This window comes from Amphiura filiformis, unplaced genomic scaffold (genome assembly GCF_039555335.1).
Source record: "Amphiura filiformis unplaced genomic scaffold, Afil_fr2py scaffold_147, whole genome shotgun sequence".
In the NCBI taxonomy this organism is placed as follows: Eukaryota; Metazoa; Echinodermata; class Ophiuroidea; order Amphilepidida; family Amphiuridae; genus Amphiura; species Amphiura filiformis.
Window position 1 is genome coordinate 48,318 of NW_027305611.1, and position 24,919 is coordinate 73,236.

General features: G+C 37.9%; 1 protein-coding gene across 1 annotated transcript in view; it reads left to right on the top strand.

The window, feature by feature from the left end:
- The first annotated feature begins 13,775 nt into the window (after positions 1–13,775).
- LOC140145137 (uncharacterized) overlaps positions 13,776–24,919 on the top strand; it is a 62,158-nt gene continuing 51,014 nt past the window's right edge. The window contains exon 1 of the mRNA XM_072166918.1: positions 13,776–14,145. The gene's annotated coding sequence lies outside the window, so the exon portion shown is untranslated. The remainder of the gene's footprint in view (positions 14,146–24,919) is intronic.

The window sequence follows — 24,919 nt, forward strand, 5'->3', positions numbered from 1 at the left end:
AAGATAACCAAGGAGACGTTTGCAAACCAATCTTTCCATGACCTTACAGAGGATTGCTGTTAAGGAAACTGGCCTGTAACTCGAAATAGCATTCTTAGGCTTACCAGCGCCTTTGTAAATAGGCACAACATTTGCACACTTCCAGCCTCATAGGCCCGGCTCATAGGCCTATAATTACACGTATCATGTAGGCCTACTACTATACGTGTTATCGCATTGCGGCCCATTATAGCTCATTATGGTTGCAGAAATACTTTTGCAGAAATAACGCGTCCCGCACGCCATCGTACATTGACTGTGTTGACATATCGAATACGCGTTCGACTATTAAATCATATTTAGTCATGAAAATAATGAATGAACCCCTAAATTATTTCGGAGTATACCTTTAGAATACCCTACCACATCGACGGCGCCGCGAAGCTGCACCTTTTTTTGTAAAACTACACCGACGTCGGCGCGAATTACTTATTAATGGGATAGATTTAAATTAAGTTAGAGGTATTATATGAGCCAGGTTTTTAATAAAGTATGTCGGCGTTTGACTAAATGAAGTTTGCATTCATCAAGGTAATAAGTGATAGTACGATTAAATTACTGTGGTTACTTCTAGATAATAGTAATGTCATTTGAATTTAATTTAAGCATAATGAAATAACTATATTGGATTATATAATGGCTTAGAAGTATTAATTATGCGTAATAGGTTTTAATGTACTCAAGTAAAAATGATGACCGCATCAAAAGATGATGTTAATAAGCATGATATAATTATAATTAGTGTGACGTATAAGAGGCCGATTGTAATTGGTTATGAATGATTATATAATTATAATTATTATGATGGATTAGAGGGCGATGGTAGTTAATTAATAATTATGACATAATAATAATGAGTGTGAGGGATAAGAGGGTTGTTGTAAGTAATTAACAATGATTGTTAATAGTGATTAAAGTTATATTGATAAGAGGAATGTTAATTGTTAATGAGTGGTTTGATTAAGAATGAGTAGCATTTATTTCATTTCATTTTTTTTCATTTCATATTTATTGAAAATAACATCGTGGCAAATAGCCAAATTGCGTCACTTTTTACAATATATTAAAACATCAAAAAATTATTTACTATTATTATACATAAAAGTTATTAAAATACATATTACAAGAAATAAACATAAGAAAAACATATAATATTCAGAATTATATTGCACATAATTATAAAAGCTTATCTCCACACTCACCACATCACACCACACTCACACACACCCACCCCTAAGCACACCTCTTACTCCCAGACACAGTGACCACAAATAATACTCGCCACACACCAAATCAAATAAGCATAAAAAAAGCATAAAAGAAACACAAAAATTATATTGCACATAATTATGAAAGCAAACCCCTTAACTAATCTTATATCCACACTTATCCTCACAAACACACCCCACTCACTCTTGAGCGCACCTCTTACATGAACTTCCAAACACAGTCACCCTAAATAATTATGCATACACACCAAGTCACTCAATACACTCATATTCACTGTCATACCCATACCATAAAAATTGTCACATCAAAATAATTAAATTAAATTGCTTCAAATTGTTAAACTGCATCAATGGGTGAAACAAAACATCAATTTTAAGCATTAAGTAAGTTGATGAAGTGTGGAATTGGACTCTTTCTGAACCGCTCAGTTCTACAAGGTAAACGAGTGATGGAATTTGAATTGCGCAATTCTCTGCCTTGTAGGGGGAATGAGATTGGTCGTACGATCACATTTTGGCAGAGACTGAGCAAATTTAACACTGTGATTTTTCCTACGGTCAGAAAGAGTCTGAATTCCACATTCTTCAATTGCATCAGTATATGAGTTGTATTTCTTGCCAAGTATTATTTTGCAAGCCCTTTTTTGCACTCTTTCAAGAGAATTAACCTGTTCACATGTCAACGACGAATCCCATACAACATCACCATATTCTAACAATGGCCGTACATTTCATGGAGTAAATACGTTAAGTATCATATATTGAATAATGATGTGATGGTGAATGAAGGTATCGTTGTTGCTGTGCTACAGCGACGCCGCAAAGGTATCGCTGTTGCCGTGCTACAGCGACGGCGCGAAGCTAGACCTTTATGAGGGGCCTACACCGACGGCGGTAAGGTAGACCTATTTCCGTAAGGCTACACCGACGGTGCAAAGGTGCCTTATGTAGGCCTAATTGTTAAAGTTGTCATATTAGCAAATGAGTGTGGTGGAGGAAGGTATCGTTGTTGCCGTGCTACAGCGACGGCGCAAAGCTAGACCTTTTACAGGACTACACCGACGGCGCGAAGGTATCGCTGTTGCCGTGCTACAGCGACGGCGCGAAGCTATACCTTTTCAATGGGCTACACCGACGGCGCGAAGGTGTCGTTGTTGCTGTGCTACAGCGACGGCGCAAAGCTAGACTTCTCGAGGGGATAAATCGAGGACGCGAAGGTATACCTATTTTCGTATGCTAACACCGGTGGCACTGAGGTGTACCTTATTTGGTCATGTCACCAAATGAATGTAGGGGAGGTATGTATCGCTGTTGCCGTGCTACAGCGACGGCGCGAAGCTATACCTTTTTACTGGGCTACACCCATAGACATACCACCTAGACCTGTAACTGCCCATCCCTAACCATGGCAGTAGGTGAAGCCACGTATCCAAGGTGATTTTGGTCGGGTGGTCGGACGCGGAGAAATAAGCGTTCATGTCTAGAACGAAAAACGCGATCGTTTGCGTGATTGCTGCGCCGTTATCGCCCGCGTGAAATGCAACATGTTCTGTAGACGCGAACATGTCTGCTTGTTTGCGTCAGGGTTGCGTCCACCGTCCTTGTCAAAATCGTTGCTAAGCAGTGTCTGGGGCACAGAGGAGTAAGATAAGACAGAGCGCGTACCACCAGTCAAAGTCTCCGCCTCATCCGATAATGAGGGCCGATTGTTCTATGAAATGCGACAGGCGAGACTTTTGTTATTGGTCGTTCTGTTTTAGCCTGATCGATTTTTGGCAAGGGAAGATGTAAAAATCGTTCGAGTCCATTTTTTGAATTTTTCCAACGGTAAAACTTCTGATTTCCGATTTTCTACTGGATTTAACTTACAACTTAACATAACTATGGGCTGCGAAGACAGAAATAGACCGGGAGCCGAGAAATGTAAGGGTTTAAAACCCAGAACTGTCAAGAACAGACAAGGAGACATGATGCTCTGTGATGATTGCAACGAGAGACGGTTTGGTACTGGTAGACCTAAACCTACTGTAACCAATGCCAGGTTTGATCAAGGGATGATAGAAACACCTAAACGCCCAGATCAGCAGCAACAAGGAAGGACCGCACCCGCGACCAAACGAAATCCATCAGCAAAAAGTATGTCTGTACAAGAAGCGGCAAACGCTGTAGAAGTTACACATTTGGTCTAAAGGAAAAGATCGCCATATCGACAGTATGACACTCTCACAACTCAAGGCTTTCGATATGGAAGCAAACAGGATCCTTGTACAGGGCACTGTAGCCTCACTAGTTTCCATGGACACAGACCCGACTACCATTGCAAATGAAAGCATCGCGGTTTCTAACAAACTTAAGACACACATACCCCTGCATACAGTTTCGTACGGACAATCTGAGTCTCCAAGGTTCTGCGTTTTCACCTTCAGCTATAGCGGGAAGAATACTTACTCCATTACGGAACTCTACTACTTACGTGACACAACCAAAGGTAGCTTGCCTAGACACTTGCAATATCACCCAAGCAAGAGGTAAGACAGTGGCATGCAGTCTTTGCATGGATGAATTTCACTCTGCATGTGTAGGCGTAAGTGCACGGAAAGCGGTATGGTTCTGCAACAACTGTAGGAACATTTCGCGGTCCGTCAAAGACATGAGACATTCACTGGCAACATGCCAACAGCGTCAAACAGAAATGTACACAGAAAATGAAACGTTGAAACAAAAGGTAACTGAGCAAGAGTCTACCATCAGGAATCTACAAGAAAGGATAGACGCACAAGCTGTGACGTCCAGCACAAATTCCAATCAAGTAGGCCTACTGCTAGATCTACAAACCCGGCTACAAACCCACCCAAAGACCCCATTGAAGACCAAAAAACAACGCTCCTCATCGGGGACTCCATCATCAAAGATATAAACGAGAAGGGCCTACATGACACAAAAGTAGAGTGTAGACGTGGAAATAATACCAGTGACATCAAAGCCTTCATGACGCAGTTCCCATTTGAGGACTACAAAACTGTCATCTTTCATGTGGGGACAAATGATTGTACTAAAGATACTGATGTTGAAGCGGCTGAGCAGAACTATGAAGATATGCTGAACAGTATAACTCAAAGAAACCCAGAATGCACAAAGATAGTGTCTTCAATTCTTCCTCGTACTGATGGAAATCAGGAAAGAGTTGACAAGCTGAACCAGAAGGTAAGACGTGTTGTGAATGGACAAACAAACTGCATGTTGGTGGACAATGACGCGACCTTTAAACCTAATGATGAGGTAGATATGAACAACCTGAACGGAAGCAGGCTGCATCTTACCCCCAAAGGCACAAAAACTCTTATCACAAACTTGAACAAGGTCCACACAATTGTAAAGCCTCGCAAATCGGGAAAGTCTAATCCCAATCCCCGTCCACAGCCTCGACGATCATTCGCACACCCCCCTCAAGACCAACTAGAGGATGCTACTTCTGTGGTGAGGAAAACCACCAGAAAGATAACTGTAGATTTCAACAACCAATACAATGCTATTCCTGTGGTCAATATGGCCATAAACAAGGTATGAATCTTTGTCATTAGGTCGTCGGCAAAGAAGACAAAGCCGCATCTGGCAATGCCAGAGTTACTGACAAAATGAGCGGCAGTGTTGGTGAAGATTATGACTATGTTTATTATTGCAATGTTTCAAATAATTATAATGTTCTAAATGATCAGTGTAGTAATAATAATAGTGCTATTACTAGTGTTTTTAATGTTCATGATGCTTATGAAAAACGTAATGGTATTCTTAATGATCATATTTGTTCTCCAAAATCCAACCGTAAACACTCACGTAAGCATAAAAATGTTAGACGTGGTAACCGTAAAAATAGGTCATGTAAAAAGGGTAACAACAAGGGTACACCTATTATGGTCAATATTGCGTTTAACAATGTAAATCGTGTGAAGCCAAAGTTGTATGATATTAGAAAGTTGATTGTAGAACAAAACATAGATATGTTTGGTATAGACGAAACTTTTCTTGAGAATGATGAATGTATCAATGTAAATGGCTATAAATGGTGCGGTAAGGGGGTAAGAATAGAAGTGGCAAAGGAGGTGGAGGGATAGGTATGTTAGTGTCAGAGAAGATGGTTGTTATTGATGACAATATTTGTAATTCAACATCTGACAATTATGAAAGACTTTGGATACGTGTCAAAATTTCAGGTATTTTAATTAATATTTGTGTTACATACTTTCCTGTTGAAGAAACTGATCCAGATCTAACAAATGATCTTTATAATCAATTACTTTCAGAGGTCATTCAATTGGAGAATGAATGTAACAATGAAAACCCACATATACTCATCATGTGTGATTTTAATGGAAGAATAGGTGATAAGATATATGGCGGTGATCCAGTTCTGAATTCCAACGGTAAACGTCTTCTTAATTTTTGCAATGATGCTTCTTTGGATATAGTTAATTGTTCTCGAAAGTGTCACGGGAAAATAACTTGGTTTCGACACACCTATTCGAGTTGCATTGATTACTTTCTGTGTTCAAATGTTTTGAACGATTACATTGAAAAAATGACTGTGGATGAAGAAAGAAACTCTCACTTGGGTAGCGATCATAACGTCTTGTTTTTGCACCTAAAATTGAATTCTTGCGATAGATCGAATCCGGAGTAGGCCTGGGCTGTAAAACGTGGGATATTTCTCACGATCAAGACTGGTCAGCCTATCAAAAATCAATTTCCAATAATTTTGATCAATGGGACGCTGCCAATTTCAATGACGCTAATACTCTTTGGAATTCATGGAAAGAAACACTTATCTCAATTGCACTTGATACTATTGGTTGTAAACAAGGAAACAAGACGGGTAAACAATGGTGGGACAAATCAATTGATATGGCAATTCAAGAAAGGAAAAGGGCTTGTAAAGAACACCGTAAGTGGTGTAAGGATGAACGGCAAGACAAAGAAAGAGGAGACGCCCTTTGGGAAGATTATAAACTTAAGAAGACTCATGCAAAAAATCTGATTCAGCAAAAAATTACTGAAATGAGATTTGACAGGAGTGTTAAAATCGCTCAGGCAGGGGGTCCCTCTTGTAGAGATTTCTGGAAGGAATTAAGGGTAAAAAGAAGAGGGATGAATTTAATTCTTTAAAAATACCTAATTCCAACGAAATTACAACGGACAAAAAGGTGATAAAAAGTTCTGTTATGAATTATTGGAACACTCTTGGAAAAATGAATAGAGAATTGAATGATAACGACATATCAATAAAGACACATGTCAGTAACGTAAGAAAGGAATTTAACAATGATTGTAATATTGATTCACCAAATGTTTTGAATAATATGCACTTTACTTTTAAAGAAGTTAAAGATAGCATTTGTAGAGCTAAGAACAATAAGGCTCCTGGTATAGATTGTATAACAAACGAATTACTGAAAAATGGTGGTGATTACCTTATTTACAGTTTGACTGATATGTTCAATAGATTTCTCTTCCTTGAAAATTCTCCAGTTGACTGGAATCAAGGTATTATTGTTCCAATTTTTAAGAAAGGTAACAAAAATGATTTGAACAATAGAGGCATTACCTTAACGTCATGCGTATCAAAAATTTTCAACCGTTTGGTGTGTGACAGAATCTCAGTTTTTATTGAAAACAATGACATCCTTACGGAAGTTCAGGGAGGTTTTAGGAAAGACCACAGATGCGATGATCATATTTTCTCACTTAAGAGCATTATTGCCACACGTTCGGCGGAGAAGAAATCAACATATCTAGGCTTCCTGGACTTTCGTAAGGCATTTGACACTGTTTGGAGAGAAGGACTTCTCTCAATCGCTTGGAATATTGCTATAAGGGGCAAAGTCTGGAATGTTCTGGATAACCTGTATAAAAATGTTCAGTGTAATGTAAAGCTTGGTGATATCGAAACTGATTTATTTGATATTGAAGAAGGCCTGAAACAAGGCTGTGTTTTGTCCCCTGTTTTATTTTGTATTTACATTAATGAGTTGACAAAAATGTTTCATCACGATGAAAATGTTGGTATAAGTATTTTTAATGTCAAAATAAATTGTCTTTTCTGGGCTGATGATGTAGTTGCAGATAATGAAACAGATCTTCAGAAAATGCTTAATATTGCGAGTAATTTTTCGGAACGTTGGAAACTTGATTTCAATCACTCCAAATCTAATGTTGTTATTGTTGGTAAACGTAAGGATGAAAACAAAATTTGGAACCTGGGTAATAGTCGTATTCAAGAGGTCGACCACTATAAGTACCTTGGGTTTTATACATTTCAAGAAATCTTTCAGACCATATTCATGCAAGTGAAATGATCAAGAAAGGGAACAGGTTAATTGGCTACATCAAATCAATTATCAATAGCCAAGATAACTTCAACAGAGTGTACTATGGTAATATTTTATGGAAAACCCTAGCTCTACCTGCCATCAATTACGCATGCTCAGTGTCCTCTTACAGTACGAGCGATTACAAGAGACTTGAAAATCTTCAGCTTCAAATGGCTAGGTCAATTCTTAGGGCCCCACGAAATACGCCCTCAGTAACACTATTAGGAGACTTAGGCTGGGATACGATTGAAAATTCACATAAGGGGGCACACCACTAAATCAATGCGCCATTTGTGTAACCCTAATGAGTTCCGGTAAAATACAGAAACTTTTTGAGGTATTTTGGGCTGGTCTTTAGACTTATTAATCAGAAAGAGTGGCGAATTATAGCTTAAATAAAAGTGTAAAGCCTATACATAAATTTGAGTCGCCAAAAAGTCGCTTTTGTATAATTATTGAGAAAATAGGTCCGCGAATTAAAAAAATGGCAGAATCGGGTTTGCAGTCTTGAGAGCATGTCAAAAACAGTGAGGGCGCTGTTCGCGGCCTCGTAGCGGGAAAACGAGGTGGAAGGACCCCCATACATTGAAACATATGTTAAACTTGCATCGATTTGCAATCGACTGGTCATCATAAAATTTTTATAACGAGCCCAAAAGGCCTCAAAATGAGCAAAGAAAACCGGTGTTTTTACACGTGTTTCAATGGGAAGATTATTTAGTGGTGTGCGCCCTTCGAAGGGCCTAGGTGTAAAATCGTGCTCCTGAGAGATTTAGCCCAAAATTGAAGTTGGCTTTCGATTAAATTGCGGTTTTTTGATTTAAATAGATAGTTTTTATGTTAGTGAATATATTTAATGCGTTTTAAATGCAAGTCGCGCTAAGGTTATTCTCTCAGAGACCTTCAAAGTTAAAGAAACTGTCAAAAATTGTGAGAAAACTAAGATTTCTCAGATTTGAAGCCAAATTGTCTTAAGGTGACAAATCGGCACACGTCTTTAAACCTCTCAAATGTTAATTATTTTATAAGGGGGGGGGGGGTGATTGTTGCAAAATCATTAATATATAGACCTTTGCCATTAAGAAACCTAATTTCTTTTCATTTTAAAGCGGTTTTTAGCAGATAAACGGTCAAAAACTATATGTTGAGATTTGGTATTTAATGCAAATCTAGGGAAATAAGCACAAATGGTCAAAATGTTGAAAATGTGCACATTTTTGGAATGCAACATGTATCTTTGATAGGACATTTCTCTTGATGTGGATGTCACAGAGCACTCAAACCTTGAGTGTTTTACTCAAAACATTTTATATTTCAAGAAAAATACAACAAAATTCGATTTTATGAACATCATAATTTCTTGGGGGCACACCACTAAATCAATGCGCCATTTGTGTAACCCTAATGAGTTCCGGTAAAATACAGAAACTTTTTGAGGTATTTTGGGCTGGTCTTTAGACTTATTAATCAGAAAGAGTGGCGAATTATAGCTTAAATAAAAGTGTAAAGCCTATACATAAATTTGAGTCGCCAAAAAAGTCGCTTTTGTATAATTATTGAGAAAATAGGTCCGCGAATTAAAAAAATGGCAGAATCGGGTTTGCAGTCTTGAGAGCATGTCAAAAACAGTGAGGGCGCTGTTCGCGGCCTCGTAGCGGGAAAACGAGGTGGAAGGACCCCCATACATTGAAACATATGTTAAACTTGCATCGATTTGCAATCGACTGGTCATCATAAAATTTTTTATAACGAGCCCAAAAGGCCTCAAAATGAGCAAAGAAAACCGGTGTTTTTACACGTGTTTCAATGGGAAGATTATTTAGTGGTGTGCGCCCATAAGATCAGTAAAGTTAAGTACTTTGATCGTCTTATTAATATGGACTCTCATAGATGGCCTAAACTTCTTTTCAATGCAATTTTTACAATTCACAATTCTAACAAGCACTTAAGATGGAATTGGATCGGTTGCATTGAAGAGACTTTAAATGACAGTGGTTTTGACCAAATCTTTCGGTCTGTGTATATTCATCAACCATCGTGGATTAGATTGTTTCAAGATGCAAATCAAGATCATTATAATAGAAGTTGGTACAATACAGCTTGTAATAAATCCTCATTGTGTGATTACATACGTTTTAAGAATAAGCCCAACCTGGAAAATTATCTTCAAGATAAATTGGATTTTTATGGTGCCAGCTTAAAGTTTAAGGCAAGATCAAATACACTGCCTCTAAACGGTTGCCTCTTGGCATAATAGTAAAACTTCTGGTTTATGTGATTTGTGTCATAGTAATATAGAAGATATTAGGCATTTTATATTTTCTTGCCGAGTGTACAATGATATTCGTTCTAATGAGTTCAAAAGATTGAAGGAAAGTTTAGAAAGGAATGGTCTATTATATGTATGGGAATTATTTATTACAAGCAACATTGATGAGAAATTATTTATCTTGCTTGGGGGTGACTGCATCCAATTTATACCAACTTTTCCTAGTGACTTAGTTCACACTGCTAATGTTTGTTTTGATGTCACATGTAAATCTTTACTGAAAAGAACATGGAAGGCACGTAATGATTTCCTTAAGTAATTAATTCTTCACCACACTGACTACAATCTTGTCTATTGTATAATGTATATATCCAGTTGATGTAGTTTTAAGTGGCTGGCACTCAGCTTCCACCCAGGGGCCAATTGGCTTTTGATACTTACTTTACTTACTTACTTTTGTCCTCCGCTTATTCCTCTCAGAGTCGCGGGGAAATGATGGGACGTCTGTCTTGGGCTGCATGGGTAGCATCTGTCAGGTTGGTATTGTGCCTTGTCAGGATTTTCTTGCCCCCCTCAATCCATCTTCTTCTTGGCCTTCCGACAGGTTTGGTACCGGACAGTTTGCTGTTGTAGGACCGTAGGGCTGGTTGATTTGTGGGCATGCGCATAAGATGACCAAACCATTTGATGCGATGGCTTTCAATCTGGTCTAGCATAGGCTTGGTGCCAACCATGTCTCTGATGACTTCATTCCTAATTTTGTCCCGTCGTGTCTTGTTTACAGCTTTTCGTAGGCATTTCATTTCACAGGTGGTGATCTTCTGTTCAGTCTTTTTGTTCATAGCCCATGTTTGTGCCTGGTAGCAGAGAGTCGGGGTATAGATTGCGTTGATGATTGTTCTTTTTGCATCCATTGGCACAGCTGGGTGGGAAAGTATAGGCCCAAGCATGAAGGTGATGTTGTTTGCTTTCTGGCATCTGGTTTCAATTTCTCGGTCTATCTTCCCGTCTTCAGTAAAGATGCTGCCCAGATACTTAAACTCCTTTGATTGCTGGAGGGTTGTGTTGTCAATCTTGATGTCCAAGGTCTTTTGGGATCGGCTGATCAGCATGGTTTCTGTCTTTGGGATGCTTATGCTCATGCCATACTTTTGGCAGGTTGCGTGCAGTCTGTTGGTGTGGTTTTGTAAGCTAAGGCTGTCTTGGTGGATGAGACATTGATCATCTGCAAACAGTAGTTCATTGAGAGCTTCTTCATCTAGATTTGCTTCTTGGGTGATCCTGTCCATAAAAAATGAGGAACAGGAGAGGCGAGAGGACACATCCTTGTCGGACACCTGACTTCACAGGAAACCACTTTTGATGCTGGCTTTATTTGCTTCATTTCTTTTTTCCCCACTTCATTTGACCCACGGGCGGACGATGAATGCAAGCCAACTTAGTATTCTTTTTAGTATTTTAACTTTAGTATTTTAAGTATTCTTTTTTAGTATTTCTGTTTGTATTGTTAACTTTTGTAAATACTTTCAGTATCATCTTTTAATTCTTGTTAACTTTTGTTTATATGGATGCACCACCAAGACGGTGGGTGCCGCTGTTATAAAAGCGTTTTCCAAATAAATAAATAAATAAATAAATAAATTGCCGCGTATTTTCATGGTCTATCGCGTAATCGCGAAAGCACGCAACGCTCTATCGCGTATACGCGAAGGCACGCAGCGCTGGCGTGATTGTTTGACACGATACGATCGAACAATCGGCCCTCATGCGAGAACTGGTAGCATACAATACACGGGGACTTTGACTGGTGGTACGCGCTCTGTCTTATCTTACTCCTCTGTGGTCTGGGGCTACACCGACGGCGGGAAGGTATCGCTGTTGCCGTGCTACAGCGACGGCGCAAAGCTATACCTTTTTACTGGGCTACACCGACGGCAGGAAGGTATCGCTGTTGCCATGCTACAGCGACGGCGCAAAGCTATACCTTTTTACTGGGCTACACCGACGGCGCGAAGCTATATCGTTGTTGCTGTGCTACAGCGACGGCGCAAAGCTAGACTTTTTGCGTATTTTGTAATGACTTGATCAACTAAATGTAATGAAGAGGAGGAAGGTATCGCTGTTGCTGTGCTACAGCGACGCCGCGAATGATATGATGCACATGTGAAATGGGGAGTTGCTTGTTTGTTGACAAGAGGAAATATTAAGTTAAGTTGTCATTGGTAAGCGCATAATGCACATAACTTAGTTTGTACCTGGTTGTCACTGGTTGGGGCATTTTATGAACGACGTAACACTGGTTTATGCGATTTCATAATTTCCAGATATTATAAATAAAAACAGGACCGTGACCACTGAAAAGTTAATTAAGAAGAAACAGAGCTTTTGCACCTGGTTATCACTGGTTGGGGCCTTTTATGAACGACGTATACTGGTTTATGTGATTTCATACTTTGCAGTTGTTATAAATAAAAACAGGACCGTGACCACTGAAAAGTTAATTAAGAAGAAAATGGTCATACAGTCCCGACTAATTAGGTGAAAAAATAAGCATCATAAGACATTTCTTTTACAAGTTCAACAAAACATTGTGAATGAAACAGAACTGTTATCGTCCATCTTTATTCAGATTTGTATTGAACGTAAGAATGTGGTCAATGTAACGTAAAGCTTGTGAGTGGTAGGGGCGCTTTATGAACAACGTGAAATCATGATAATATTTATCATTTAGGCCTATACTTAGCAAGGTCTTTTAAAAAGAAATTTGGTAAAAAAATCATGGAAATCGGTAGTAGGGTTGTTGAGAAATTGTCGTTCAAAGTTCACACGGCGATGTCGCTGTAGCCCTGCAACAACGATAACCTTCCTCATAGGCATCGCATTAATGGGTGAATATGTATAAAGTTTGTTTGTTTGTTTGTTTGTTTGTTAATTAATTCATTAATTATCAAACGGCGATGTCGCTGTAGCCCTGCAACAACGATAACCTTCCTCATGGGCATAACCATGATAACATTAATGACTGAATATTAATAAAAGTTGATTGTTTAAGAACGTTAATTAATTGATTAATTATCAAACGGCGAAGTCGCTGTAGCCCTGCAACAACGGTAACCTTCCTCGTGTGCATCATAATTTACATATTATACGGTAATTAATGACAGAGTATTGTTTAAAGTTAATGTTTTTATTTAATGTTTTGTTAATTAATAATTATTTATCTCTTCTTTAAATAAGATAATTAATGAATGGAAACCGATCATTATGCAGATTTATGATTCCTGGCTGATTATGGGAAGCAAAGCAATTAATTAAATTTAAAATTTACTAATGTTCCTCTTCTTCACTGTATAGTGGCATTATTAATTAAATTACTATAATGTTGTTTTGAATCTCTCTCGTTCGTTTATTTAATTTGCTGAATTAAGTGATTTATTTATTGCACTGAGTTAATCCATACATCATTCAATGTAGCCTAATCATATCATTGAGTTTCGCGCCGTCGGTGTAGCAGGGCTATACTAGGGTAGCTTCGGCGACGGCCAAATGTGGTAGGGTATAGTAAAGTTTAGCCATTATTTCCATCGTAATAATAAAACGCCGGTTCCGGTGGTTTATACAAAATCTCGGATTTTGACAAAACTACATTTTTGAGAGAATCTTTGTTTACTATTACAATCGTGCAAAAATCTGATTAAAAATTTTTTTTTTTGAGGGCGTTCTCCTCTACTCAGCAAAAATCAGGCAAAATGGTTATTTCATAGCGCGTAATTCAGGGTTTGATCGTGGTTTGATTGATAACGAGCCGGCAACACGCAGCCTGACTGGATGCTGGAGCATGCTGGAGCTGAATGACAGTTAACAGCTTCGCACTGACAATGCTCACAGTGGACAAGGACTGAGCCAATGTTTTTCATAGTTTTGGTTTTATGATACAGCCGAGGTACACACGAGCTATGGGATATATAATACATGGACATCATATGGACCAATATTGATCTTATTCTTGTATTTTATGAATCGAAGCACACTGACTGAAGGACGTTACTTTGTTTTAAAATAATAGTATTAAGTACCGGGTAGACTCCACTGAAAACATAACAACTAGTGCAGGTACTATAGTGCGACATCAGTCCGGGCTGGATGCGATATGCGCACGTCGTCGATGTCAAGAAAAAAGTGATCGAAAGGACATCCATGCATTTACATGTATTTTCAAGAATAACCGTGCTCAATCTTCACGGTAAGAACCCACGAGAACCTACATAGGGTATATTGCTGATCCATTAATTATCCTTTTCTGGTGCATTGTGGGATAGAAAAGGGAGCAAATTAGCGACCGATTTGCCCCTTTCAATCCCACAATGCACCAGAAAAGGATAACTAATGGATCAGCAATATACCCTACTGTATGACATGCAGTGTTGCGAAAACTTTTCAGTGGCAACATTTAGTCCGAGCAGGGATATGACCCCTGGACTGGTCCGCCAGTGGTCCGAGGTTGCTTTCGGGGAGGGCAGCCCCTCCCGGAAAGACCCCCTTTTGTATTTTGCAGCTCCGAAAGACCCCCCAATTTTTGAGTCTTGAGTTTGGTACTGTCCAACACTCCAGAATGGAGACAAACGGCCAGGATGTGTGATCTGCGCTGTGCTTTTTGAAATTCTTGCTTAGTCTTGGTTGCTTAGATACTTTGTTACTGCTGTTTTGAAGGTTTCCGGTTTTGTGATGCTGATTAGGTGAGGTGGAAGAGAGTTCCAATCATGTATTGTCTTTGGTATAAATGAGTTTTTGTAACAGTCTTTGTTGGCTGATATGGTTGAATAGGATTCTGGATGATGATGCCGCGACTGGCGCTGGACGGGCTGTAGAAGGTTTCCGATGGGCAGGGACAGGTCGCCTACTTGCTTGCTGGAATACGCAGAGTCTTCTAGCCTTCCTCCTGGTGCTGAGTGGTTCTAGTTCCAGATCTTTGACCATCTGGGTCGCACAACCGGTAGATTTAGATTTATAATCATTGAGGATGAATCGTGCCGCTCTTTTCTGCACTCTCTCCAGCTGGTCTATGTTCTTTTTTGTGTGCGGATCCCAGACGGATGAGGAATATTCAACTTGCGGCCGGACTAGTGATCTGTATGCTGTAAGTTTGGTGGATTGGTTACATGAATAAAGATTACGTTTTTATGAAGCCTAATGAGCGGTTTGCTTTTGCACAGATATTTTGAATATATCTGTTCCAGTTTAGTTTGTTGGATATGGATAGGCCTACACCAAGATATGTATGATTACTAACAACAGACAATGTGACACCGCTGAGTGTGTAAGAAAACTGCTTAGGAGCTAAAGTTAAAGTCATAACAAAACATTTTTGGCAATTGAATTTCATTTCCCACTTTTTCCCCCATTCCCCAAGTGTATGCAAATCTTCCTGAAGAGTGCGAGCGTCAAACTCATTTGCTATTTCACGGTAGATGATGCAGTCGTCTGCAAAGAGACGGACGGATGAATGGATGTTGTCGGGAAGGTCATTGATGTAGACCAGGAACAGTAGCGGCCCCAGCACCGTACCCTGAGGGACGCCAGAAAGAACGTTAGACCAGGCCGATTTCTCGCCGCTGACAACAACTCTCTGAGTACGGTGCTTGAGGAAGCTACTGATCCAGGTCAGTGTGGTGTTTTGTATGCCGTATAGATCTGTGTAATTTAGTGATGAGTTTGTTGTGGGGGACTACGTCAAAAGCTTTGGAGAAATCCATAATGATCATGTCTACCTGGGACTTATTGTCGAGAGAACAATAAGAATTTTACCCACTCCAAAGCCAGGCCAGGCTCATAATTATTGCACAGGCCACAGCCCCTAAAGGGGTCTTTCGGATCTGCGAACAAGTAAGAATGGGACTTTTGGAGCTACGAACAGTCAAAATCATCAAGGGTCTTTCTTGTAAATGTAATGGCTTTCTGTTTGAAAATTGCCTGATAGTACATGGTGTTACGTAACCCAGTGCAAAATTTGCTACATTAGTGGAACCAATGTTTTTTAGCTTCTAAATACCCCTACGAACAAAACCTGAGTTGGTTCCATTTTTTTTTTGTGTCATGGCCATTTTGAAATTCAAAATGGCCACTATATTTTAGCCTTTTTTAAGCCATATTTGTCCCGAAAGTGCACAAAGTCATATTTTTCTTACTGGTTATTTATACTTTTGATTGTCAAATCCACTAAGAACATAATTAGGATCATTTTCTAGAATCCAAGATGGCTGCCAAATCCAAAATGGCAGCCAATTTGTCTAAAATGGTCTGCCAGCTATAAGGACATTGATTTCTTTCCTTTTTTGCTGATTTATTCACTGCTTATGTTTCTGAAAATCCACTGAGAAATAAAAACTTAATTTGGTCCATTTTCTCCAATCCAAGATGGCCTCTAAATCCAAAATGGCCGCCTTTTATTAAAATATGGCATATACCGCTTTAGGCAATTACTATCATTTAGAGTAAAATGTATCTCATTTCTGTCAGATATGGATAAGAAAATGAATTTAAACATCTTAAATAGTGCAACAACATTGTTTAAGGAGAATATAGGTGTATTTCACCTTTCAAAATGGCCACCAAAGTATCTTGAAATTGGCTAAGAATTTCAGCTAATTTGTCAGCATTTATGCAATGAAATGCAGAAAATCTCGTTTTAAAAAGTTGAAATTTCAATATTGTAATTCAACTTTATATGTTTATGATAGAGCTGACCTTGAGGCATTTTAATGCCTAGTTGTCATCATCTATATGTTATCAGTATTTTCAAGTTCCTCAGCATAGTTGTATTGGTACACTCTTCATCTGCTCCACAAGCACATGCTTCTGTACAAGTCAGATTGTGTCGTCTGCAGGAACATCTTCTGGAGCATTTGCTTATTCCACATCCGCACCTAACAAGCTCGACAACAGACTCGGGAGCTATTGCAATGTCTGACAGGATAGGTACTGGAATGTTATCTGCATCACTCGACCATCCTAGCTTGAACGGGTCTGTAATATTTGGATTTACCACAAGGTCTTGACAACAAATATATGCTGCGCCCGCAGAATGTGTTGATGCCACGCACCAGAAGTTGGAGGGATTTTATCAATCCCCTCTGGTTGGCGCTTGAAGTGTTTCCATCTCATTTTTTGTGCCCATGAGCCTGCACAAAAACCTCTCACAGCCTGAACAACACTTTGAGATGGCATTTCTGCATCACCAAGTTGACTCAGTGCTGTGAGTTCTTCAGGTGTTGCTTCAGCAGTGGACTTCGGGTATATATATAAATGCGCATATATAAATGCGCACGTGACATCTACAAGTCGCCATACCGTGTTCAACGATGTAAGGTACACGGATGTGCACAAATTCCACACGCAAAAGTATAGGCGAAAATGACAGGTTACAAGGAAAATTGGCTTTGCAAAATAGTGGCATTGATTGCAAAGGGCAAAATAATTTGACCCGAAACATAAACTCTTTATTTGGATTTTCCATTACGGAAAAAAAAAAAAAATTATGACGGAAAAGCTAGATATAGCTGATTTAAAAGTTATATTTCATTATTTCCGTGCTAAATGGGCGTGGCAATTGGCCATATTGATGACGAAATGTGATTCTTACTGGCATTAAGGTCAGAACTGGGTACCTGCCGATGATGTTATTTGATAATGTTTGCACGTAGGGAACTTAGGGGCTGTCATTTTCGTCGGAAGGAAGGGGTTATGGATTTATTTATTTGGGAGTCAAGATAAGTATCCCCCCCCCGTAGTGCCGCCAATGAACATAACTCTGACCCTAATTTTAACTCTAATTATAACGTAAATTGAGGAAACTATAACTTTAGCCCTTTTCGGTATAATGACCCGCTCAAACTAATAGGCTAGATGTCCCCCCGACCTCCTCGATTCTAACTTACTCATTCGCTCGCAAATTGACAAAAAAACAAATTCAAAATGTGTTTTTAAGCACCTTTTTGTATCCCCCATGCTAAATCGGTAATCTGTACGCCCTTTGTCACCCTTTGACGTACAATTTAGAGTATAAACACGTAGATGACTACAGTACATGATCTAATCATCCCGGCTGGAAGACTCGTATACTATACATCACGCTCATACGTTATATGACAATATGACGTACAATCACGTATGTGATGCATGGTTGGAGATTTATTCAGCTAGTAAGTTAGATCTAGATCATACACATTATTGTCATGGTATATTGTAATTGTATACGTCAATTTTGTTCAGTTTGATTCAACCGCTTATAAAGTTTTACTTTACACGGAAGGGAAAGGTAGCAAAAAACAATTAATTTATGCGTGTAAAAAGGGGGGAGGGTAGGTTTTGGGGGAAAGGGGGGGGGGGGAAAAAAAATATTAATAAAATTATAAGTAAGGCGAGAAAGAGAGAAACCCTGTTCTACGGGAGAACAGACATTTTAAAAGTAGGCTCGTTCGGTCGGTTGGTATTTAAAAAAAAAATTTTAAATAACCCAAAAAATCACAAAAATCTGTAAATAAATTTCAATTTGAGAAAATACAAAAAAAAAATTGTCCTGAAATTTCCGAAATTTGGGGTCGGCATTCATTTGTACAGGAAAAATTTGTTTCCCAAAATAGAACAGGGTTTTCGTTTTTTGTTAAATAAATAAATAAATAAATAAATAAATAAATAAATAAATAAATAAATAAATAAATAAATAAATAAATAAATAAATAAATAAATAAAAATAAATAAACATTAGTTATGTTTGTACATGGGGTGCTGTGCAATAATCATGATCCTTTGATATCCATGATTTATCCTTGCAAATTTATAGCATCGAACCTCCAGCCAATGTTCCTTGCCAGTGCTAGCCACGAAACAAGGTCACAACTGTAGCCACTCCTTCAATGATCGCCATTTCAGTGATTGACAGTTATGTAATGCAAATATGGCGCTAGCCATCTGGTCACGTGCGCATTTGGTCATTTTCACGGTAAAGGGTGTAACTTTTGATTTTAGGGTCAAAATTTCAAACCACTTAAATATGTTTCTGTTTACTGAAATCATGCATAGAAGCAACTTAAATTCAAGTAAAATAATGTTTCAAGGCTTAAACCTTTTGATTTCTAATAAAAAAATTAACATTTGCATAACATTTTGGTTAAAATCTAAGAAAAAATGTTTTTTACATAACCTCAGAAAATTTTGACATGAAAGCTGGAATACATGTGAAATTCCATTCCAAAGTAAGTCAACAGATATAAGTTAAATTTTATACCATGTTTTGCTATGTTTGTAATTGCAGTTTTGAAAATTTTTAACATCAAGTGTCATTTACAATGGAAATTTCCAAACCTTAAACATATTTTTTAAGTTTTAATTGGGTTCCTAAAATAATTTGAATGTCTAACTTCATGTACAAATACTACTTGATGAAAGGAACCTCCCAGCCAAGTTTCACAGAAATTGGAGTTATTTTTTAGAATTGGCAATTCAAGCGATTTGTGTTTCGGAGGCTTCAGTTAACAACACAGGTGATCATAAAAGTAAAATATTTAGCTAACTACTACAAGTTGACATAAAAAATAGGTAAAAAATATCACAATTACCAATTTTCATGCTTTGCTTCTAAGTATTGAATTTCAGTTGTGACAAAAATTAAATTATCACAGCAAGTCATTTTTTTTTGTTTCGGAGGCTTCATGTTAACAATTGTTAAACATTGCAGAAGTAGTTTTTGAAAACAACAGTGTTGGGATCATCTAAGCTGTTATTTTCTTGTGTGTATTGAATCAATGATTCTATCGGCAGATATTGTAGATTTATCACACATTAATTTTTTCACCCATTTGTTAAGTATGGTGTTTTTTGCATGTGAAGCCTCCGAAACAGGCTTTTTAAGGTATCAGTATATTTTTCAAACATTAACCATAATGTCAATTTTTTTTAAATTTATGACATTCTGCACATATCAAGTAATAATTACAATGCAGATATCAGTATGAAACACACCAATTTAGATATGCATAGATGATAATTAAGTTTACTGTTGTTTCGGAGGCTTCATTTGTTTCGGAGGCTTCAATTGTTAACGGAAAGTTTGTATTGGGTCCCATTTTCAAACGGTGATATATATTTCCACGATTTAAAAACATGTGACTTGAGGATCTACTTTGCTACATTTTGATAAATAGATTGGATGAGCTCTTTTATTTATATTTGCACAAGCTTGCTGAACAGTTTGTTTCGGAGGCTTCAAAAAGTTAACGGAAAAACGGCTATTTGAAGTCAAGATTTTATAAAAATTTTAAAAGCTTGCAAATCGGCTAATTTTTGTTACCCATTTCAAGTTAAGATAACAACTGTTATAAATCAAGAAGAAGTGAAGAAATAACCAAGAATTATGAACCAAAGCTACACCCACAAAGTTTGTTAACAATTGTTAACGGAAAATGAAGCCTCGAAACGACAAATATCAAGTCCGGTTCTCAAAAATACAGGGCCGTTCACAATTAAATCTAATGTGGCAGTGTTTACTGAACATATGACTGTACTTTCAGGATAAGAAAAATTATCCATGAACTAACTGAAGAAAACACAGGGTTTTACAAAAATGTTACTGTTTTTTATAGTTTTTCAAAATGGCAATATTAAGTACATTTAAGCCTGCTAAAACTGAACGCAGTAACTCCCAAAACTGATTATGCTACCCAAGGTAGCTGCTAACTAGATGACTTATGTGGCCAAAAATTATGGAATTCTGTGGCTTTATTAGAACACTACGGATTAAAATGTTAAAAATCCAAAGTTACACCCTTTACCGTGAAAATGACCATTTATATATGCGCATTATATATACAACCGAAGTCTACTGTTCAGTGAAGGCATTGAAGGCAGTCTTCTTGCCTATACCTCTGATATGTCCACATGTGTCGCATCCTGCTTTTGATGTCCTAAGACGGATATGTATTGGTTTCAGCAAGATTTTCCTTCTGTTGTCACCTGTTCCCATAAGCATGATTGTCTGAAGACCAAGAACCGTTAGTCTTCGAAGAGCAAGGACCATAACAACTGTATCTTGGGTCATGATATGGACATTCTGTCCAATTTCAGAGATCTCTGCTGCATGTAGCATGATTAGAGTGTCTGCTTCCTCTTGTGTACTAAAACCTGTCGATGGCTGAACATGATTCATGTTGCTTCTCACATGCAGACGTGTTACAGTGACTACTGGAACTAAACTTTGTTTGCCAGGTAGATTGCGAGGGTGTCATAGTTTCATTGTTAGCCAAAAATAGCTTTGAGTCATGGATGGGGGATGTGTCAGCAACAATGTAGGCTCTTGCTGATGATTGGACTCCTTGCAACGTCTGATTAAATATCTTTGATTGAGTTTTCTCTTCCATAATTATCAAAGATGACACGGCAACCTTCATAGTCACTGTAACACATCTGCATGTGAAAAGCAACATGAATGATGTTATAGACATCGACAGGTATTAGTACACAAAAGTAAAGCAGACACTCTAATCATGTTATATGCAGAAGATATCTCTGAAGCTGGAAAGAATGTCCATATCATGACCCAAGATACATACATACATACAACGGCTTTTTTTTATAGGGCAATATTATTTCAAAGAAATGATCATTGCACTTTACAAAAAAACTTACGCTACTACTAAAGACTGCAAGAAAACAAAAAACATGCAAAAGAAACAACATCAGCAATGGTTAAAAAGATGGGTTTTCAGGCTACATTTGAAAATAGTAACTGTGGGAGACGACCTAATGGATGAAGGAAGATTGTTCCAGATTCTGTTCCAGATTCCAGATACAGAATGTTATGGTCCTTGATCTTCAAAGACTCACGGTTCATGGTCTTCAGACAACCAATGTTTATGGGGACAGGTGACAACAGAAGGAAAATCTTGCTGAAACCAATACATATCCGTCTTAGGACATCAAATTAAGTGTTGTTTCAGGCTGTGTGAAGTTTTTGTACAGGCTCATGGGCACAAAAAATGACCTTCAGGCTAACACAGATGAAAAATTGAGATGGAAACAATTCAAGAGCAAACCAGGGGGGATTGATAAAATCCCTCCAACTTCTGGTGTGTGACATCAACACATTCTGCGGGCGCATATGCAAGCATGTTTGTAGTCAAGACCTTGTGGTAAATCAATATATGCCAGACCCGTTCGAGCTAGGATGGTCGAGTGATGCAGATAACATTCCAGTACCTATCCTGTCAGACATTGCAATAGCTCCCGAGTCTGTTGTCGAGCTTGTTAGGTGCGGATGTGGAATAAGCAAATGCTCCAGAAGATGTTCCTGCAGAAAACACAATCTGACTTGTACAGAAGCATGTGCTTGTGGAGCAGATGAAGAGTGTACCAATACAGCTGTGCTGAGGAACTTGAAAATACTGATAACATGGATGATGACAACTAGGGATTTATGCAGGCGTCACTCTGCAGCCTGGACCCACCCTCCTCAGGTCATCACCTTTCTTCACCTGAGCCAATTATTTGTAACGTCAGGATTTCACCATCACTTCACATACTTAACAAAATGCAAAGGCAAAGCATCACTCTTATCAGCAAATGTGTTAGTCCAGGTTTCAACCTTTGAAATATTTCCATAGGTGAGGCTTCACTTTTGTCAGTTCTCGGCAGGTCTGAAGCTTCACCACTGTTTCACCATACTGGCCATTTGCATAGGTCAAGCTTCATCACTGTTTCACCATAATTATTGGCCATTTTTATATTTCAAGCTGTACATTTTAGAATCAAGCTTCACCAATGTTTCATGGTTTACTTATAATTCAATTGACAAAATAAAGCAACGGAAGTCGGAAGTGTTGCAAATGCTCTACAAATGCTCTATAGGTGGTTATTACTGTGTGTACTGACAAGCCCTCGAATTAAGGATCTCAGGGGGCACTTTTTTAGGGCAAGTTGATAATTGCCTTGGATTTCCATTGAAAAGGCGAGGCGGCACGGCAATATGTAATATTTCAAGGGGACATCACGGCAACTGTTTTAAATTTGAGAAGGGCAACAAGGCAATTTTTCAAAAGTGAAGAAAACTCACACAAACAATATATGATAGATGATTTGAGTGGTTATCGAACATTAGTCTTCAAATATTAAAGTTCGCAAGTATGCAAAAAGAATTGTGGAATTCCTTTTTATTTCAGGATGTGAAGGAAATGCAATCAACTTTCCGTAGCTATATTGATTAGGATTAGAGTTAGGGTTATACCAGAATTATTCTGTCCTTTCTAACACCAAAGGTATAAAGGTTTTTTCCTTTAAAATTGCAAAATATAAATATGCAAATTAGCTCATTATAATATATGTAAATACTACATTCTCTGGACATAATCAGCTAGCACCACAAGCATTATTAACAGCCATTGTCGGTAAGAATGGGACCGAATTGGGACTTTGTGATTCAAGTGCGTCATGGATTTTCTTTTAAAAAAATAGGATGATACAACATCAGTCCCAGAAACTACCCCAAAAATTTTAGCTTCCTCGCTCATTTTGTTTGTCCGAAAAAAATCATTGAAATTTTGGCCTCATAAACATCGTTAAATGGTTTATAAATTAGCAGCCACTAGAAAATTGTGCGCCAACGCTGGCCCAGTGAAAAGAAAACATTTTTTTAATCCTTTTATGGGTATCATTACAATGACACAAAAACATGGTTGGGTTACCATTGGCGCGTCGTAATAATTGAGATTAAAATATTAGTGAAAAGCGCCCTCGTGCTGTTTTATGTGGCTTAAAACTCATTGCGCCATTAAGCACCCATGAAAAAAGCAAGTTGAAATGGATAAACTAATTATTTAGAATCAAATGCAATTGCAAAATTGATGGGTGCTCGTTGGCGCAAAAGAAAAAAAATGGAGGTCAAAGGTCAAATTTTCTAATTTTGAGCCATTTTCACGCCTCGTTAATTTCATGCGCCAAGGTCGAAGAACAGAAAAAGTGGTGTTCAGTGGTAAACAAACTGTAACTCTACTAAAAGAAGCAGTAAAAAGCTTGGGTCGCGCCCTGTTGGTTTAGTATTTTTATGATTTTCTAAATATCATCTTAAGGCAAGTAAACAGTAAATAATATGCCATGCCGTACTATATGCGAACTTTAAGCGCCCTCTACTAGATGTGCCAACAAGTACCCATGGTGTTTTAACTTTAGTTAGTTTGTTCAAGTGCTGTTGCTTGCATTTCTGTGGAAATAGGTGTGGGCTCATGTTGGCGCAAGGATATTTTAAGGGTCAAAAGGTCACTTCAAAATCACAAAATGCTACTTTTATGTTAGTTTGTGCGACCAATATGCAATCTTCAAGTATCCATTTCTCGATCGCCAACAAGTACCCATGGTGTTATAACTTCATTTAGTTTATCCAAGTGCTGTTACTTGCGTATCTGTAGGAATATGTTTGGGCTTATGTTGGCGCAATGATATTCTGAGGGTCAAAGGTCAATACAAAAAACTCAAAATATGACAAATTGCATTCTTTGAGTGTTGGTAATTTCAATGACAACAAGATCCCATAATTTTTTCACTACCTATAACCTATGCCAACTCGATTTATTACATTTTTTCATAAAAGTCCTTGGGATAATATTGACATATGATTGTGAATATTTAAAGAGCCAAATATTACAAGTATGTGACCAACTTCTGCATTTTTATTTAAAAAAGTTACAAGCTTAATATTATTATATATGAAGATCAATATTGCATTTTGACTGCAATGAATCAATATACTTAAATAACATGTGCAGGCTTATAATATTTTTGAGTTCCTAAATATTTTTGTAAACCATGAAAACTTAAAATGTGTACCTTCAACTTGGTTTGTTGTGGATGGTCACATGATCTGAAAATGCAGGGTAAAAGTTTCGATTTATACACATTCTGCATTCAACAAAATTAAAGTGTTATATTCTTAAATATCACTGAGCCATGAGCATCCCATTGTTATGACTTCAACA